Here is a 20,677-nt window from a genome sequence, read left to right as displayed (position 1 = left end):
TTGATATTCACATTACATATATATGTATGTCAGTAGGTAAGCTACGAACTGGCAGAATTGGTTGAGCGTTGGACAAAAGGCTTCGCATTATTTGTTCTGATTTTCTGCGCACCTAGTTCAAATCTCGCCAAGGTGAACTTCGTTTTCATCCTTTCGAGGTCAACAAAAAAAGTACCAAATTGGATTGGCAGAATTATAATAACGTCAGACCAGATAACTTGTGGTGTTTGTTCCGGCTCTTTGCGTTCTCGGTTCCCATTGTGGCCTACTTGGGTGGTAACCATCGCTTGATTTAACTCCACCACCAAGTACCTTGGGTTCCTTTCACAGAGTCCACTCTTCTGCAAACAATCGGGTTAGGTTTTCGATTCGAGGATACCGCCCTCCCTTCAACTCACCAGTTTTGGAAATCATCAATGCATCCCAGACAGCTTGAATCATCAGAAGCCTGTCTACACAGTTCTATTTTCTTCCCCAGCTTGCTCAGGTTTCGTGTTTCTAATTTTATTAATAACACAAATGATCAGTAAAAACAAAGTGAGGCATCCAATGTACATCTAATACATGATGTTCTTACATGCTAGCATGTATGAATGTATTTATGTGTGTACGTATGTATATGTGTGCGTGTGTATACATATGTGGTGGGGTGAGAGTATGTAGGCATCTATGCATTTTCTTGTGTGTATAAGACTAAATAGTGAGTTGGCCAAGCTAGGGACGTCTAGCAATGAGTGAAAGCCTTTCAAACAACGTCAGATGATCACACAAACTCTCTTCCATTTAGATGTAGAAATAACCAACCCACCTCCACTAATCTGAAACTCTTCTCCCTCTCGAAGTAAAAAATTCAAGTCTGCCATCAGCGTTGTCACAGTGGCAGGTAGGTCTGGAGAGGTTGTAAAGAGGATGCAGTGAGGGCTGTGTACAAGAGACAAGAAAGAGGGGATCTTTAGTCAGACTTCTCATGAACAAGAAACACAAGTACAAAATCTTCTGCATAGATAACGACTGGATTTGGCGGAGTAGAAATAGAGAAATGGATAGATAAGGTAATTGTAGTAGTTGGAATAGGAACAAAAGAACTATTTCTATAAGAATGTTTGGCGTGGTAAGTAGCTTGCTTACGAGCCACATGGTTCCGGGTTCAATCCCATTGCGTGGCACCTTGGGCAAGTGTCTTCTACTATAGCCTCGGGCTGACCAAAGCCTTGTGAGTAGATTTGGTAGACGGAAACTGAAAGAAGCCCGTCGTATATATATATATATATAATATATATATATATTATATATATATATATATATGGTTAATCCAAACATAAAAGCACAAAAAAACACAACAACGCGAGGACGTGGAACAAATATAGTATTATTGGACGCTCAGGAAAGGAGGGTTTAACGTCACTTAGCGGTTCGGCATAATGACCGATAGAATAAGTACTAGGCTTACTAAGAATAAGTCCTGGGGTCGATTTGCTCCAGCATGGCCGCAGTCAAATGACTGAAACAAATAAAAGAAAGAAAAGAAAAAAGAATACAAGTTTGTTAAAAGACTATAGTGACTTCGTTATCACAGCCAGTAGACATGTTGGACAAGCATATTATGGTTATTCTGGTGTATATGAAAACTATGGTCATGGTACACGGAAGGAATAGAGTTTTCAGTACGTGGGATTCTATGATGATGAAAGATAGCTAACCGTTTCTAACTTTAACTTCAGGTTACTGAACAGTCACTTTATTACGAACACGCAAGCCAAATAGACTTCATACTTACCATGAAACTGGATAAACAGATTGTTCTGAATATTAAGTCTGAACCTGGTGAAGGGTGTCATATTCGATATAGACTAATGATTAGTGACATCAGGCTAAGAGCGAGATGGGCCCAAAGACAAGAAAATTTACAGACGGAAGATATATATTTCTTTATTACCCACAAGAGGCTAAACATAGAGGGGACAAACAGGGACAAAGTATTAAGTCGATTATATCGACCCCAATGCGTAACTGGTACTTAATTTATCGACCCCGAAAGGATGAAAGGCAAAGACGACCTCGGCGGAATTTGAACTTAGTATGTAACGGCAGCTAACGTTTCTGCCAGACGGAAGATATAGAAACTGAGAGATCACGCAGCCAGACGTGGGTCATATTTAAGTTGAAAAGGCGGAGATAATTGTAACCTGTAATGCAGAAACAACAGACCGGATCGCGAGATTTTTTTTCCCCACGAGAGTTTCGGACCCCAGTAATGAACTCATTTGTATACGGCCAATCAGAGCTCAGCATGGAAATCTACATACTGTATACTGCTACAGTACAGCCAGTCAGGCATAGAATGGTGTATGCCACTCAGTGAGTACAGCATGGTAAGTCTCACATAAGCACAACATTCCCCCTTCCACCATCCTCATAGATCAATTAAGCACTATCTCTATATGGAGCTAACATTAGATACCTGTGCTCAGACTGAGATTAGTAACACTGCATGTACCCATTGATATATGCAAGGAGGGCATAATATGACACAACGTCATATTGGCGGCTGTTAAAGGTTGGCTACGCTTTCTGTGACGGAGGTCCCTTGCCGACGTCGGGATCACGCTAACTTCTGCTCCTGTGTCGATGAGGAACCTGCGTCCGGAGCTGCAATCGCTGACATAGAGGAGCATTTGGTCGTGTCTGCCGGCCACCAGGGTGTTCAATAGCGACCGGCCCTGGAGTTTCCCTGAGTCACTGAATGGGTCCGAAAGTTACATGGTTGTTTACATTTTGTCGCCTTTTTTCCAAACTTTGCATGGTAGAGGCACAGGTCATTATGCTTAACCCTACCCCGTCTCGGAGCCGACCCTATGGCGTTGACCAGACACCACTGGATAAAAAATGCCTGTCGGCTGCCTTTGCTGATTGCCGCAGGTGCTTGATTTCGGTCTGAGTAATGAGGGCCTGGACCTGGAGTGGCAGCTTGCGGAGGAATATTTCTTTAAACAAAAAGGAAGGTGACTCACCGGGTGGGGGGAACTAATACCAACATCCTGTCGATCAGTTCTGAAGGCTTGGAATCGCCTAATTCCCCCTCCGGTATCCTGGCTGCCGCTTCTCTTTCACTGCATCGGAATGTATCCACTAGCCTATCTTTCAATATGGCGTATTTTTTGTTGGTGGGGGATGGGTTAAAATGTCCAGCACCCTCGTTGCCGTGTCTTCGTCTAGTGCCGCCACAACGTGCGAGTACTTTGTTAGGTCGGCCGTTATCTTGTTTATTTCAAATTGAGCTAACGCCTGCGCGAGCCACAGCTCAGCCCTCTGAGACCAGAACTGTGGTAGCCTCAGTGGTGTTTTGTTGCTAGCCATGTTTGTTTCGGTAGCGGGAGCTATTATTCTATCGTCGGGTTCACTCTCTCTCCTTGTTTTTTTTTTTTGTGTCCCTTTCTGTAGAAGAGCGTAGGCTCGAAACGTAAAAGACTTTTTCTATTCCTGAGCGTTATACTAATACATCTGTTTGTTTTCTACACCACCTGTCTTCGTCTTTGTTTTTTTCGTAAACTCTCCCTATATATATCACACGCTTACGTGGTCGCACATGTTGATCCTATCTTTTCTTACCACTACGAACTTCTCCACTGGAAATCCTACCTCCTCACTCTTCACCATTGCCTAAAACAATACCTCTGCTTACTTCCTTCCCACTGCTTTCAGCCGTCCATTAACCTCTCTTTACTCATTTTAAAAAAACCCGCTTCTCTCTCGCCTTGTTTTTTTCTGTGTCCCTTTCTGTAGAAGAGCGTAGACTCGAAACGTAAAAGACTTTTCTATTCCTGAGCGTTATACTAATACATCTGTTTGTTTTGTACACCACCTGTCTTCGTCTTTTGTTTTTTGCGTAAACTCTCACTAGTTATAGCTTTGTTAAGCTATACGCAAACAAACTAGTAGAGACGAGAATACATTTACCAAAAGGTTTATTACTTTAGGTACAATAGGGCTTAAGTCGTCAGTTATTTTTGTATAGTTCACTCAGATTCGTTCCACGCTCGCTACTGACATTCTTCTGTCTTTTCATTCTCCCCCCGGAAGTCTTTTTCTTTCCTGCTGACCAACTTTCTAGCTAACCCACAGCGAAGTATCTGTCTACAGTTTGTCTGCCACGAATCCTGCCCTACACTATGCTATAAAAATGGACACTAACGATCTGAAGGCATTAGCATAGCTGGAGTGTGTGCCACCCGGGGTGACCCTTCATTTTTCCGCCCCCGGGTCCCAACAAAAAATGCATATTACCTACAGCAGACCCCAAAGTGGTGCCGCCCTCATAAAAGTGCTCCATGGGGTGGACCACTTCCTCCTCCCTACCCCGTCTAGCCACGATAGCGTCTGAAAGCAGTAAGAACAGCCGAATCATCAGATATTAACTGAGGGATTGGAATATTCAACAAAACAGGGTGCGCACTAGTCATTCGAATAATTAATCAAGCAGTACAGAAGAGGATCGCTTCCAATGACTGATGTTGTCATATCATCTTCAATTGTTGCAGGGCAAAGGAAGTGCCTGCTTCACTACCATTAGAATGAAAGAAGTAAAAAGAAAAACGGATCTTTATCTTTTGACCGGCAGATTTAGAAAATAATTTTTTGTAACTAAACACTTTCAAACTTCGTATACTGGTAGAATGTGTCATATAAAACATCTTTTACTGTTAGCGTTTTTGAGAAAAGTCTATACATACGAAGTTATTTCATTTTAAAGTTGTCGTATTTCGGTAATTTCAACCAATCAATGACGTTCAACAACTTCCGGTGGAGTATATTTCGTTTGTCACTGTTATTTATGACATATTTAATCTCAGTTATGTTTGTATGAATAAACGAGTGTATCTGAAGCATGTTTACTTCATGGCATCACCATAATCATTCGTGCTTCATTTTTCATTTTTTCCCGTTACTCTAACCCTAAAACCTTAAAGCTAAAACCAGTACAAATACACAAACGATGTCATAAATAATATTGACAAACGAAATATACATTGCCGATAGTTGTTGACAAACAACAGCAGTAATTTTATTCAGCTGAATACACGTCATTGATTGGTTCTCAAAAATTCTAAGAGTAAAAGATGTTTTATATGACACATTCTGCCAGTATACGAAGTTTGAAAGTGTTTAGTTACAAAAAATTATTTTCTAAATCTGCCAGAAAACAAATGGAAATTAGGACACAGTTCTTGGTCATAATCTCTTGTCTTACATACTTCTGTAGATTCAAGTTCTTGATGTACTTAACAGAGCAAAGTTTATGTAGTATATATTTTTAAGAATAAAATCTAATAAATAATTTTTTTAAAAGTAATTCTAACAAGAGCACTCAGAGAACACAAACCTCTACGAAGGCAACACCAACAATTAGCCCGAGATGATTTTTGAAATGAGAATTTCTGAAATAAACTCTACTGTTCTCAGAAGCGAGAATACTAAAAATGAACCCGACTGCTCTCAAAAATTATATTTAAAAATCCGGAAAAATAATCCTGAATCCTTGTCGGAAAGACTTCCGCCCATTTTCTCCCAAATTTGCTTATTTAAATTTTTTTTTTTTTTTTTTGCCAAAAATCCCCGTTTTTGGATACGGAGATTCCGGAAAATTGCCAAAAATCTGCATTGTAAAAATTTTTCCCCTTCCCCCCAACTTCTTCAATTTTGACTTTTTTCCGCAACACTAACCCTAAAACTGTCCAGTGCCAGATCGATCCCAAAATCTAATCAGTTCGTGCCAGTCATGAGTCCAAACATTCCTGAAAGTTTCATCCGAATCCATCCAGCAATTCTTGAGATATCTTGTCCACGGATAAACAAACAAACGCGGCTGAAAACGATACCTCCGCCTTCGCTAATGCGGAGGTTACAAAGTCTGCAAGTAGCCTCAGGCTGACTAAGGCTTTGTGAGTGGAATTGGTAGGCGGAAGCTGAAAGAAGCCCGTCGTGTGTACGTGTGTGTGCTAATGTTAAAATTTAGTTGATCGAACAACTAAACGCTCATCGTCGATACTGACGCAGGATCCGTTTCCTCTTACTTAATCAAGTAGTAGTAGTAGTAGTAGTAGTAGTAGTAGTAGTAGTAGTAGTTTTTTTTCTTTACTGCCCAAAAGGGGCTAAACATAGAGGGGACAAACAAGGACAAACAAAGGGATCAAGTCGATTACATCGATCTGAGTGCATAACTGGTACTTTATTTATCGACCCCGAAAGGATGAAAGGCAAAGTCGACCTCGGCGGAATTTGAACTCAGAACGTAACGACAGACGAAATACCTATTTCTTTACTACCTACAAGGGATTAAACACAGAGAGGACAAACAAGGACAGACAAAGGGATTAAGTCGACTACATCGACCCCAGTGCGTAACTGGTACTTAATTTATCGACCCCGAAAGGATGAAAGGCAAAGTCGACCTTTGAGCGGAATTTGAACTCAGAACGTTAGCGGCAGACGAAGTGAAGTACCTCTAAGCATTTCGCCCGGCGTGCTAACGTTTCTGCCAGCTCGCCGCCTTCTAGTAGTAGTAGTAGTAGTAGTAGTAGTAGTAGTAGTGGTGGTGGTGGTGGTGGTGGTGGTGGTGGTGGTGATGGTGGTGGTAGCAGCAGTAGCAGTAGTAGTAGCAGTAGTAGTAGTAGTAGTAGTAGTAGTAGTAGTAGTAGTAGTAGTGGTGGTGGTGGTGGTAGTAGTAGTAGTAGTAGTAGTAGTAGTAGTAGTAGTAGTAGTAGTAGTAGTGGTGGTGGTGGTAGTAGTAGTAGTAGCAGCAGCAGCAGCAGTAGTAGTAGTAGTAGCAGCAGCAGCAGCAGTCATTTGACCCTTCCGCTACGATCAACTCGTTTTACACTCCCACGACAAAGAGTCAAGCCAAGTCAATGTTTAATATTCAAAAAAAAGTCCACAACACAAAAGCAGCAACGTTGCTTTTCCTTACATTTCAGGGTGGCTTTACTGGGGCAATAGACACAAACATACAAGTGAGCTATTTCTTTCTAAGATCAACAAATAAAGCACTTCAAAAGTGGGTCGTTACGTCCGTTAACCTGAAGTTGACACCGACTGAGTTTTTTTTCTACGAATTCCTTTCTGTTTCACAAGTTGAAAAAAGAAAAGGAAAAAAGAAAAAAAAAGAGAAATTAGCAAGTAAATGAGAATATACATATGTATGTATGTGTGTGTATGTATGTATGTATGTGGATGTATAAAACCTTTTTATGCTTATGTATGTGTAGATAGATAGATAGATATGCACAGATATAGATAAGTACATACATATATGCATACAGACACTTATGCATACACATACATACATATATATATACACGCACGTACATATACATACACAGATATTATATGTGTATGTATGTATATGTATGAATAAATGAGTGTATGTACGTATGTAGCTAGATAGATAGATATACACATATAGATAGGTACATACACTCATGCATACACATACATATATATACACGCACGTATATATACACACATATATACACAGACATATATGTGTATGTATGTATCTAGATAGATAGAAACAGAGATATAGATAGGTACGTATATATATATATATATATATATATATATATATATATATATATATATATATATATATATATGCATACACATACATACATATATATACACGCACGTACATATACGCACATATATATATATATATATTATATATATATATATATATATATATATATATATACAGACATGTATGTGTGTGTATGTATGTATGTATCTAGATAGATAGATAGATAGATAGATAGATAGATAGATAGATAGATAGATAGATAGATAGATAGATAGATAGATAGACGGATGGATGGATATATATAATCTCCTTTAGCTGTGTGTTATATACGTATACACGCATACTCTTACACACATACACACACAGGTTCATGCATACATACATATAAACATACATACACACCATTCATACATATATATATACGCACCATTCATACATACATACATACATACATTCATACATACATACACACACACACACCATTCATACATACACACCATTCATACATACATACATACAAACATCCATACATACACACCATTCATACATACATTCATACATACACACCATTCATACATACATACATACACACCATTCATACATACAAACATCCATACATACACACCATTCATACATACATCCATACATACACACCATTCATATATACATACATACACACCATTCATACATTCATACATACATACACACCATTCATACATACATACACACACACATATATAAAAGAAGGTTAAATTCCGTGGCTTTCCGCCTCGCCTCGCCCACTCACACCAGATTCACCGACAGGCCAAATCGGTCTCCATGGAAAGAATGTTTCCTACTACGGGTAATATTGTTTGTCTTCTTGTTATTGTTGTTTAGTCCCCCAGATCAACCCTGACTGAGCAGTTCCATATGATCAAAAGTATGCCAGTCGAGACCACCTCCTTATTTAACCCGTTGTGTGTGTGTGTGTGTGTGTGTGTGTGTTTCGATCAGATATATGATATCTAGGATTTACATTATCCAATGTGTCTCTCTTGTTCGTTAAGACGGCAACATATGATTTGAATTAAGTAGGGTGGGATTTGGTTGCTATTTCTAGCAAGCCAAGGAAAAGCAGACGCGCCCTCCTGGGCTCACGCGCAGTACTGGGTATATGAGAATGTTTGTGCCTAATATTTGTGTTTCTCTCTTTCTCTTCCTATTTCTCGCTTTCTCACAACACATACACGCTCGCGCGCGTGAAACTTAAATAACTACAATACTAGAATGAAAGCTGTAAAACGAATTCGGTTACCAAGAGATTTTCTGGGTTTTTTTTTACTGTCCAAGCTACATCACTTTCTCAAACAGAAACAGACGGACGGTGAAAGATAAAGTATGTCGCTCTTTTCCTTCTCGCCCAGATAAAGGGCAATACCCGAAATTAGTTGAACTAAAAAGCTTGTATGGTCTGACGTCAGTGGAGTAATTGAAACTGTCGAAATTCGCCGTTGTTGTACGTTTGCTCCCAAAGAATAGAGACTCTGTATTCTTACTGTACTACTTTCACCATTTACCATTCTCTCAACCAGACACTACCTTTCGTTTTTGGTGGTGGTGTTATTTAGTCCCAGATCAGGATCTTTTCGCTTTGACCGGCAGATTTTAAAAATAAGTTATTTGTAACTAAACACTTTTAAACTTCGTATACTGGTAGAATGTGTCAAATAAAACATCTTTTTCTCTTGGCCTTCTTGAGAAAATTGTGTAGTTTGTAAGCTATTTCTTGCTTAATTTCTTGAATTTCGGCAATTTCAACCAATCAATGACGTGTATTGAGGTAAATACTGTTTCTGTGTTATTTTGTCAACAACAACAACCGGTGGTGCGCAGTCAGTATGTCACTGCTATTGTGTTTAGTTAAAAATAACTTATTTTTAAAATCTTCCGGTCAAAGCGAAAAGATCCCCAGATCAACCCTGATGCACGAGTCCTCCGATCAAAAGCTTTCCAGCCATGACTATATGGTTTTTCTTCTTGCTTCGAACACTGTATATACAATTATGTTATTCCATGTGTCTTTTTTTAAAAGACAGTAGGAAATTATTGAAGGCAGGCCTGGTTGTGTTTTCTAGCTGGTCTAACAACCATGCAAAAGTTCCCTTGTTCGCTCACTTCTTTTGTTTTGACCAAGCACAAAAACGTCTATTTTGAGTACGGGAAAATTAGAAGATTAGGATCAAATACTTGAAACAGGGTGTACTCTGTGAAAAGACACTTTACAGCCATGTGACGGTGTTAAACTGGGCGTCAGATTAAGTCTACAACTCAAAAAATCTGTCTCTCGAAAGTAGTGTTGGAAATGAAGTGAAAAGGAAAATTTTAGTTGAGCTGAAACCACTGATATAGTCATAGGTTCTACGATTATATCAGGAGTTGAGGAAGGATATAATTGCGGTGGTGAGCATTATATACCATGAGGTCAGCTCCCTACTCAATATATTAAGTGATGTTGGTATACTGAGCAGGAGATGGGATCTAGTTTCTCATTCACAAAATGAGCCCCACTTAATTTTGCTCAGATTGCTTTCAATTTTGGGGTATCGATGCAACTCTGTACTTTGATTACGATCAACCAATTACTTCATCTCGTAAATTAAAGAATTTGATGTTACGTGGAATTAAAGTCGGGAAATTTGGGTGATTTTAGCCAATCAACAGACAGCGTGACATTAACAACTTGTTACCATAACAACTACACGCTGTGTTGTGGTTCACTGTTGTCTGTGCTACAGTTGTCTATGTTGATTTTTCACACTTAGTATTTTTACATATTTTTCATTTCATATATTTTTGGGACTCGTTGACTTAGCTGGTTTTATGATTTCACTAGGTTAATTCTGTTCATGAAAATTTTAATTCGGAGTATTTCTTTAACCGTTAGCTTCACATTTCAACAGCTTAACTGAAATTTAGCCCACGTAACAGGAACTGAGAGGGATATCGTGGAACAGAGAAACTTTGGGTGATACAGATAATTTGACATTATTTTTGAATTCTGCATGCAAAAACATACAAGATACAAGATGTAAGGGCAGTGTTAATCTATTGATACTTGCTTTTTATCGATCTTGAAAAGCAAGGTTTACCTTGGCGAGATTTGAACTCAGAATGTAAAGAACCGCAAGAAACAGTGCAAAGTATAAAGAGTGAGCTCGCTGTCCTACCCTTATAGTAATAATAATGATTTCTGTCGTTGGCCTAAATCAGGTGGGGGAAGAACGGTCAATTAAGTGAAGCTGAGGAGTTGACTAGGACGGGTGATAACCAAAATCGGTGGATTGTCGGACGTTTGAATGTTGTGGTCTATATCGGTGTCCAGTATTGTGATTTGGACAAATGAATGGTTAGCCTTTCTAGAATTTTTTAGTTTTTACATAAAGAATTATGGATTTGTATGATGTTACTTCACTTGTGTTTTTTGTTGGGCTTTAGAATTGTGACTTTTGCAAGTTCCCAGAATCTGAGAATTTGACAGTGGTGAATGTTAATGTATGTAAAATTCTTCAAGTACCTATATGTCGTATATGCATTTTTGTCATTTTGTCTGGCCTTGAGGCCCTTTGAGTTTTCACATTTACCAATTGTCTTTTGGATTTTTAATGGGGAAAGAATTCAAAACGATGGTCAAGGTAGAAAGAGTGTATTGTTTGTTATATGTTATGTCTTCTTTGAATAGATTTTGGTGATTGATTTTTGAGAAATGTTTGACCAAGACGTTATTTTCGTGTTGCACTGTGAACGTGTTATTTAAACGTTATCATTGAGACACATGGTGTGGTGTAACCATTGTTGGTGATGGTAGTGGGAATGCTCTAAATAGTGTGTTACTGCTTGTTTTGCGGTTTACATTGGATACAATTGCTCCTTGGTTTTCTATTTTTCTATTTATTTTTTCTGTTAGTTCTTAGTTCGGAGGCGCAATGGCCCACTGGTTAGGGCAGCAGAGTCGGAGGATCGCGGTTTCGATTCCCAGACCGAGCGTTGTGTATGTTTATTGAGCGAAAACACCTAAAAGCTCCACGAGGCTCCGGCAGGGGTTGGTGGCGACCTCTGTTGTACTCTTTCGCCACAACTTTCTCTCACTCCCTCTTCCTGTTTCTTGAGTAACGCTGCGATGGACTGGCGTCCCATCCAGCTGGGATGGGGGAACACATACGCCACAGAAACCGGGAAACCGGGCCCATGAGCCTGGCTCGGCTTGAAAAGGGCGAAAAAAAGTTTTTTTTCTTAGTTTAGTTGCTTGATGCTGAGTTTTATTTCCATTGTTGGTGTGAATTTTTTTTATAAAATTAGGCATTTCTGATGGGTAATTAGGGTCATATTTTTTTTATGTTGTCGTGTTGGAATTGGCTTTTTGGATGCGTCTGTAATCATTTTGTTGCCCGCGTGTATAGCAATGTTATTGAATTTTGAAAAGCAGATTCAATTTCTTGGTAAAATTTCTCTCTAATTTGGCTTCTTGTTTTCTCCTTTTTTTCCAAGCTTATAAAAGTGTTTTTGCTTTTTACATTGACGCGCATTGGTAGTGTGATTATAATTGGTAGGTGGTCAGAGGAAAGTTAAGGAGACATCGTTTCTTGGATTCATAGCCAAGAATCGAAACTTTAACCTAGATTTTCCTACGACGTCTTTAGCTTTGTTTTTGACGTTAGTACTTATAAATTTACGAGGTCACCTGTCAAACTTATCTTTGTTCCTTTGTTAGAGTAAAATTCTACGGTCATTTTAAGGTTATGGTAGATAAAACATATAAATTCCTTTGTTCTCGAACTTACATAGGAGAGAACATTAGCGGTCAGTATATTTTCGCTTTCTATCAAACAGCTTTTCCTACCAGACATATTCCTAAGGACGCACGAGCTTCATTTGTATCGTACCACTAAACTGCTGACTACTACAGCCTTGTATGTTTGTTCCTTCTCGATCTACGCCTGGCTCTCCTTGGCGTATAGGTTCCGTCGCATGTGAGTTGCAAGATGCAGGAGGAAAGAGTGAGAGAAAGAGTCAGCAGAAGTTCGCCATTACCTTCTGCCGGAGCTGCGTGTTTTACTCATAAACACACTTATTGCCCGGTCTGAGATTCAAACCCATGATCCCTCGACTGTGAGTCCGCTGCTCTAACCACTAGGCCATGTGCCCCCACTACAGCCTTGTATACTGATCCTAAATACGAATGAAAACTGTAAACAACATTTTTATTTTCCATGTTTACGTTTCACAGACTTTGGACTAATCAACCGTTACAGCTTCTTCTACAAGTGTTTGTTAAGTTGTAAAGGTGATGCCTGCGATAAAGTTGTTTTAGTTAGCTTGGTGAGGTGTATGTGTATTGATGTGAGATATTTAGGATGTAAAAAGTTCAGTTGTGATACTATTGTTACTTCTTTAATTATCTGTAATATACTAAAATGAAGATGCGTTGAGTGTTCAGGGATCTTTTCCGTTCGGTTGCCAGTGACTCCAAAAATTAAAGTTTACCGAAAATTTTAAAATTTAGCACAATAATAGACTTGCCCAAACTGAACTGCTGGAGTTATTTCATTTATTTTTTTCTTCAGAAAAATGTTTTTAAAAAGTTATAGAGGTTTAAAGTTTGATCATTTACAACCAGTCAGGAAACAGGATTTGGAAGCTGTCATTTTGTGCGTGACTGCACATTTTGTCGTCAACATCCCGAAAATAGTACGTATTGTCTATATTTGTAAACAACACGTGTTATGTCTCCGGTAATATGTTTTAAATCTCTGAACGAAATATTGGCAAATAAATTTTAATTTAAAAGATTTATTGCAAAGATCATATTTAGCTGTTATTTTTAGCACACCTCACAACCACCTCGATGCTCAATGACAAAAAGAAACGAGCAAACAAGACTGCTGTCAAAACGTACTTCCTCGCAAACTTTTCAAAGACTGTTACTTTGGCAATAACAAAAAAGAATTCTTATGTGTCCGCTTGTTACTTTCGAAACAGACATGAATGTGTCCCTGGCTTACGATTGGCTAAAATTAACAAAATTTTCAAACTTTAATTACTAATAACTATTTATTTATTGATATATATCGAAAATTACTTTCACGCCATTAATTAGCCTGTCTATGAAAGTGTATCATTACACTGAATATGGGATCAATTCGAACAGAAAATTGAGGCTGGCAACCAAACAGAAAAAGATCCGTACTCAGTGTCATACTCTGGTAAAGGGTGGGAGTTGAGTGTGTATTTTAGTGGGACGGTCGGTGAGATTTGTGTTAGAAAAATATATATGTTTAGGAGTGGCTGTGTGGTAAGCAGTGACTGTGTGGTAAGTTGCTTACCAACTACATGGTTCCGGGTTCAGTCCCACTGCGTGGTAAGTTGCTTACCAACTACATGGTTCCGGGTTCAGTCCCACTGCGTGGTACCTTAGGCAAGTGTCTTCTACTATAGCCTCGGGCCGACCAAAGCCTTGTGAGTGGATTTGGTAGACGGAAACTGAAGGAAGCCCGCCGTATATATGTATGTGTGTGTATGTGTTTGTGTGTCTGTGTTTGTCCCCCCAAAATCGCTTGACAACCGATGCTGGTATGTTTACGTCCCCATAACTTAGTGGTTCGGCAAAAGAGACCGATAGAATAAGTACTAGGCTTACAAAGAATAAGTCCCAGGGTCGATTTGCTTGACTAAAGGCAGTACTCCAGCATGGGCGCAGTCAAATGACTGAAACAACTGAAAGACTAAATGAGCTTCATGTCGCTGCCTTTTATTTTGAAAGCTTCTGTTTGCAGTTTCGTTCCTGTTAATGTCATATTTGATATTTCTTATATACGTATTTACATTTATCTTATTACACACTCACACATCATTGTGCAGGTTCTGTCTAGGCTGATCCTATCGTGATTTTGAATACTAGGCTTTCTATTTTTGAGGTAGTAAGACACTTCTTGAATTATTGCTAAATGAATGCTATGCAAGATGATAACATCTTTTAGTTTCATAAAAGTATTTTTGATGCCATCAATGTTGTATTATAAACTTTCTTAATAATAGATTTAAAACTGTAGAACACTTCTAGATATAAAGTGTTCTACAGTTTTACTTGTTTCAGTCATTAGACTGCAACCATACTGGGGTACTGCCTTGAAGGATTTTTAGTCAAATGAATAGACCCTGGCACTTTTGTTTTTTTTTTTTAAGTCTGGTACTTATTTTATTAGTCTCTTAGTTATAGGGACATAAATACACAAACACCAGTTGTCAAGCAATGGATGGGGATCAACAAACACACACAAACGCACATACATACATACATACATACATACATACATACATACATACATACATACACACACACACACACACACACACACTCATACATATGACAGCCTTCTTTCAGTTTCCATCAACTAAATCTACTCACAAGGCTTTGGGCAGCCCAAGGCTATAGTTGAAGACACTTGTCTAAGGTACCATGCAGTGGGACTGAACCCAGAACTATGTGGTTGGGAAGCAAGCTCCTTGCAACACAGTCATGCTTGCACATGTTTTTTTGTTTTTTTTTTGGAATAAACCACTACATGACAATACTTCAACATTTCTATTTTGCATTTTAACCACTTTTTAATTGCATAAATTAAAATAAAGCATTAAGGAAATAATACAAATAATAATGAATATGTTCTAAAGTAAGAATGTAAAATAAATATCAAAACAATCTTCCGTATAACAACTGTTTCAATAAATAACTAAAATAACATCATTGCTATTCCCAAATGGCAGCTGATCATCATGAAACAATTCTTGTCTCAGCCATCCCCGGCTATTTAATACTTTAATTTCTATATTTAGCTATGTTGCATTACCAATATACTTGTACTTGTACTCGTGGCGACATTCACCCTGGGCGGGTTGAGTCGGCTTCTTCTACCATGGAAGAAGTTTCGTGGGAATATGTGGATTTTACAAGCGGTCCCCAACAATCTCGCATGTAGAGACATCCTGTTTGCTGCTGATTGTCCGCAGACGCAGGGACAGAACGACCGAGAAGCTGCCGGTTGCCGAAACAGACACTCTGAGGATTTTCACCAGAGCCCTGTCTGCCGGGTTGCGGCCCTAATACCACTCGGTGTCAGACCAATCCGCCTTGGGTGGACTTACCAGGAACCGAAGTTCCCGACGGCATAGCTCTGACACTATCCGTTGCCAGCGTCCCCACCACAGTGAGGAGGGGATGGGCTTTGGGGACGCATTACCAATATATAAACAGCTGGACCTTTAGATTCATTTGTGCTACATTCCTGGCAATAATTTCTCTTAATTCCATTCGGGCAATCCTTTCTTTTTCTGTAAAATATTATGGAGTAAAAGCGGTGTGTTTTTGTTTGTTTGCTTTTTTTTTCTTTTCTTTTTTGCAGTTTTGTCTTCATCGTCATCATCGTTTAACGTCCGTTCTCCATGCTAGCATGGGTTGGACGGTTTGACCGGGATCTGGGAAGCCAGGAGGCTGCAACAGGCTCCAGTCTGATCTGGTATAGTTTCTACAGCTGGATGCCCTTCTTAACGCCAACCACTCCATGAGTGTAGTGGGTGCTTTTTACGTGCCACCGGCACAGGTGCCAGGCAGGGCTGACAACGGCCACGATCAATTGGTGCTTTTTACGTGCCACCGGCACAGAAGCCAGTCGAGGTGGCGCTGGCACCGGTCACGTTCGGACGGTTTTTACATGTCACCTGCATGGGTATCTTAACTACAATTTCCATTTGATTTTTATTTTAATGTTAGTGTTGACGTTTTTTTTCTGTCAAAATACGTAAAAAATTTTTTTTTTTTAATTAAGAATACTAGTTATCAACCATCTTAACTTATTATATTTCCTTTACTGGAGCTTTCTGAATAAGACACGTGAGACTTAGACATTTTTGAGTTCAACCCAAAGATCATTATTTGCTCACTGATTTTTTTTTTATAAAAGACAATAAATCTTTTACAGAAGACTAAAACATTTTTTGGAAAGCGAAATTAGTTTCTTTAATCACTACACTCGCTTCTTTCAAAATTTTTCTTTTTCTTTTGCTTTTTAATTTTTATTTTTATTCAGTATCCATTCAACAGCTCCCATGACTTCAGGAAACATTTTTTCACGCTGAGAGTTGCTGAAGCATGGAACAAACTGCTGGCATCAGTTGTTAGTTATCGGAGCACTGCATCCTTCAAAACTTCCATGCTTCCTGAGATTCGCCAACACTACACCTGATTTTCTCCTCTCCATACACACGCAAGCATGTATCTGACTCATACATTGTTCGCTTTCCAGACATTTCTACATTACTGCATGTACTTTATATGCACTTTCTGACAAGTTGTGGTGCACCTGAGCACTGTATACAATAATTTCATTATTATTATTATTAACTATGTAAGCGACGTAACTCTTAGATATCACAATTCGAATTAAAAAAACCAAAGCATGAAGCATATATTTATGAAATTAAATTATAAGTTAATTCCCTTAAATTAAATAGGAGTTATTCCCCCTAGGTCAATTTTCTTATTCTATGCAAGTTAATATCAGCCAAAATATTTCTAAACATTTTTCCATAGTTAAGAAATTGTTTTCGATTAATCAAGCAGGTTCGTGCTGACTGTACTGCACGGAAGAGGTCCAATAAGGCAACAATATGAATGGCGTCGTTGCTACCTTAAATGATATTTTCTTTTAATCATGAGAATTTTTTAATTCCTTTGAATTATCTCCCCTTATGATTGCTTGTCAAGTTATCCCTGATTTTTGTGTATATATATATATTATTCTTTTACTCTTTTACTCTCTTTTACTTGTTTCAGTCATTTGACAGCGGCCATGCTGGAGCACCGCCTTTAGTCGAGCAAATCAACCCCAGGACTTATTCTTTGTAAGCCTAGTACTTATTCTATTGGTCTTTTTTTTTTTTGCCACTAAATTACGGAGACGTAAACACACCAACATCGTTTGTTAGGCGATTGTGTGTGTGTGTGTGAGACGAATACATGCATACATATATATATATATATATATATATATATATATATATACATACACGACGGACTTTTTTATGCGATATATAAGGACTCTAAATTAAAATTTTGCTTGTCCAATCATTCACTTGGCGAAGTTTCGCATGTCGTAGCTCAGATTTCCGTCGATTTCCGTAAAAAACTTTTATTTTTTTACATAAGTAATGAGAGCGAAAGAGACTAAGAGGAAGCGATTTTATGACGAGAAGGTTTCTCTATGAAGTCGGCCTGTGTGTGTTTGATGGGGTGTGGGAGACAGACAGTATGTTGTGTAAGTGAAGTGCTTCTGTTAGTGTGTGCGAAGAGACAGAGAGAGTAATGTGTGAAAGAGAGAGATAACTGATTTTTTACTCGGTGTATGTGTATATGTATGTATGCATGTATGTGTGTGTGTGTGTGTATGTATGTATGTGTGTGTGTAAGTATGTGTGTGTGTATGTATGTATGGCCGATTCATCGTAATTTTTTACTCGGTGTATGTGTATATGTATGTCTGCATGTATGTGTGTGTGTGTATGTATCTATGTATCTATGTATGTATCTATGTATCTATGTGTGTGTGTGTGTGTAAGTATGTGTGTGTGTATGTATGTATGTGTGTGTGTGTATGTATCTATGTATGTGTGTGTGTGTATGTATGTATGGCCGATTCATCGTAATTTTTTACTCGGTGTATGTGTATATGTATGTCTGTCTCTTCGCACACACTAACAGAAGCACTTCACTTACACAACATACTGTCTGTCTCCCACACCCCATCAAACACACACAGGCCGACTTCAAAGAGAAACCTTCTCGTCATAAAATCGCTTCCTCTTAGTCTCTTTCGCTCTCATTACTTATGTAAAAAAATAAAAGTTTTTTACGGAAATCGACGGAAATCTGTGCTACTACAACCGAAACTATGCCATTCACTCCTGTATCCAACCATTGTTGCTGTTGGCACTCCGTAGCTTACGACGTCGAGGGTTCCAGTTTATCTGATCAACGGAACAGCCTGCTCGTGAAATTACCATGCAAGTGGCTGAGCACTCCACAGACACGTGTACCCTTAACGTAGTTCTTGGGAACATTCAACGTGACACAGTGTGAAAAGGCTGGCACTTTGAATTACAGGCACAACAGAAACAGGAAGTAAGAGTGAGAGAAAGAGTACAGCAGGGTTCGCCACCATCCCCTGCCGGAGCCTCAGGGAGCTTTAGGTGTTTTCGCTTAATAAACACTCAACGCCTGGTCTGGGAATCGAAACCACGATCCTATGACCGTGATTCCGCTGCCTTAACCACTGGGCCATTTTGCCTCCACGTCTCCAACCATAACTAGCAAGATATTTTATATCTATTTTGTTTTTTATTTTTTTCATAGACTTAAATTTCTTATCTCATCACTGGGTGGTAAGGCATTTGTTTCCCAAACCTTGTAGTCTCAGATTTGGTCCCACTGTGTAGTGTCTTGAGCAAAGAGGAGGGGGATTTACTTGCCATTTTCTTATTTTGCTTAATCTCAAAAGAATTCTAATATTTGCATTTCTTTTACTCTAAAACTTGAAAGAACTTGTCATAAACAAAAAAATTCTACAACTGAATACTCTTTTATACTTTTACTTGTTTCAGTCATTTGACTGCAGCCATGCTGGAACACCACATTTAGTCAAGCAAATCGACCCCAGGACTTATTCTTTGTAAGCCTAGTACTTATTCTATCAGTTCCTTTTGCCGAACTGCTAAGTTACGGGGATGTAAACACATCAGCATCAGTTGTCAAGCGATGTTGGGGGGGGGGACAAACACAGACACACAAACATATACACACACATACATATATATATATATATTGCTAAGATGATCTGGTTCTTGACTGATGACTGAGGGCTTCGAATGTCCCGTCCTGTGGTTCTTGTGTCGTCTCTGTGGTGTTTCATGTTCTTGTCCATGTCTGTAATTATTTTTACTGTTTACCTATATATATATATATATATATATATATATATATATACGATGGGCTTCTTTCAGTTTTTGTCTACCAAATCCATTCACAGGGCGTTGGCCACAGACATATTACTGAAACAAGTGTAAGAGTAAAAGAATTGCTTCAAATTATCAATAGCTGTTTCTGATTTGTATTTGCAATTAATAATCCTTTCTGTTATAGACACAAGGCCTAAAATTTTGTGGGAGTAGATCTAGTTAATTATATCAACCCTAATGTATAACTGGTACTTAATTTATCGACTCCTAAAGGACAAAAAGCTAAGTCAACACCAATAGCATTTGAACTCAGAATGTAAAGATGAAAGAAATGCCAAGGTATTTAATTTGGCCTGCTGTCCGCCTTTATTTGCAATGACAATACAAATAAGTTGTAACTGGGAGATGCCTTTTATCTTCAGACTAAACTAAAAGACAGCAGAAATTACATATAAAAAATTTAGTAGTATTTGAAGAGACTTATTTTTATAACATTCAAAATACATTATTCTTAGTCCTGTGTTGTGGGGCACAGAATCATGGAAATATTTGCAATCTCACTAAACACCAGATAATCAAACTCGGCCTTTCTGTTTTATATAAACTCACTGATAATTCTCAGTAATCTCTGCTCATTTGATGCCTTTACATTCATCTGTTTTATACTATTCTGCTAATTAATATCAATAACAGAAAATGTAACTTTAGGTTTGATTTCTAACGTTATTTTAAAAGGTATTTTCAGAATATAAACTGTCTTATTTCTTCATTTCCCACAAGGGGCTAAACATAGAGGGGATAAACAAGGACAGACAAACGGATGAAGTCGATTACATCGACTCCAGTGCGTAACTGGTACTTAATTTATCGACCCCGAAAGGATGAATAGTCAAAGTCAACCTCGGCAGAATTTGAGCTCAGAACGTAAAAGCAGACGAAATACCTATTTCTTTACTACCCACAAGGGGCTGAATACAGAGGGGACAGACAAACGGATTAAATCGATTACATCGAACGCAGTGCGTAACTGGTACTTAATTTATCCACCCCGAAAGGTTG

This window comes from Octopus sinensis, linkage group LG1, assembly GCF_006345805.1.
Source record: "Octopus sinensis linkage group LG1, ASM634580v1, whole genome shotgun sequence".
Lineage (NCBI taxonomy): Eukaryota > Metazoa > Mollusca > Cephalopoda > Octopoda > Octopodidae > Octopus > Octopus sinensis.
The sequence above is the reverse complement of the archived record's forward strand: the minus strand, read 5'-3'. Positions refer to the sequence as shown.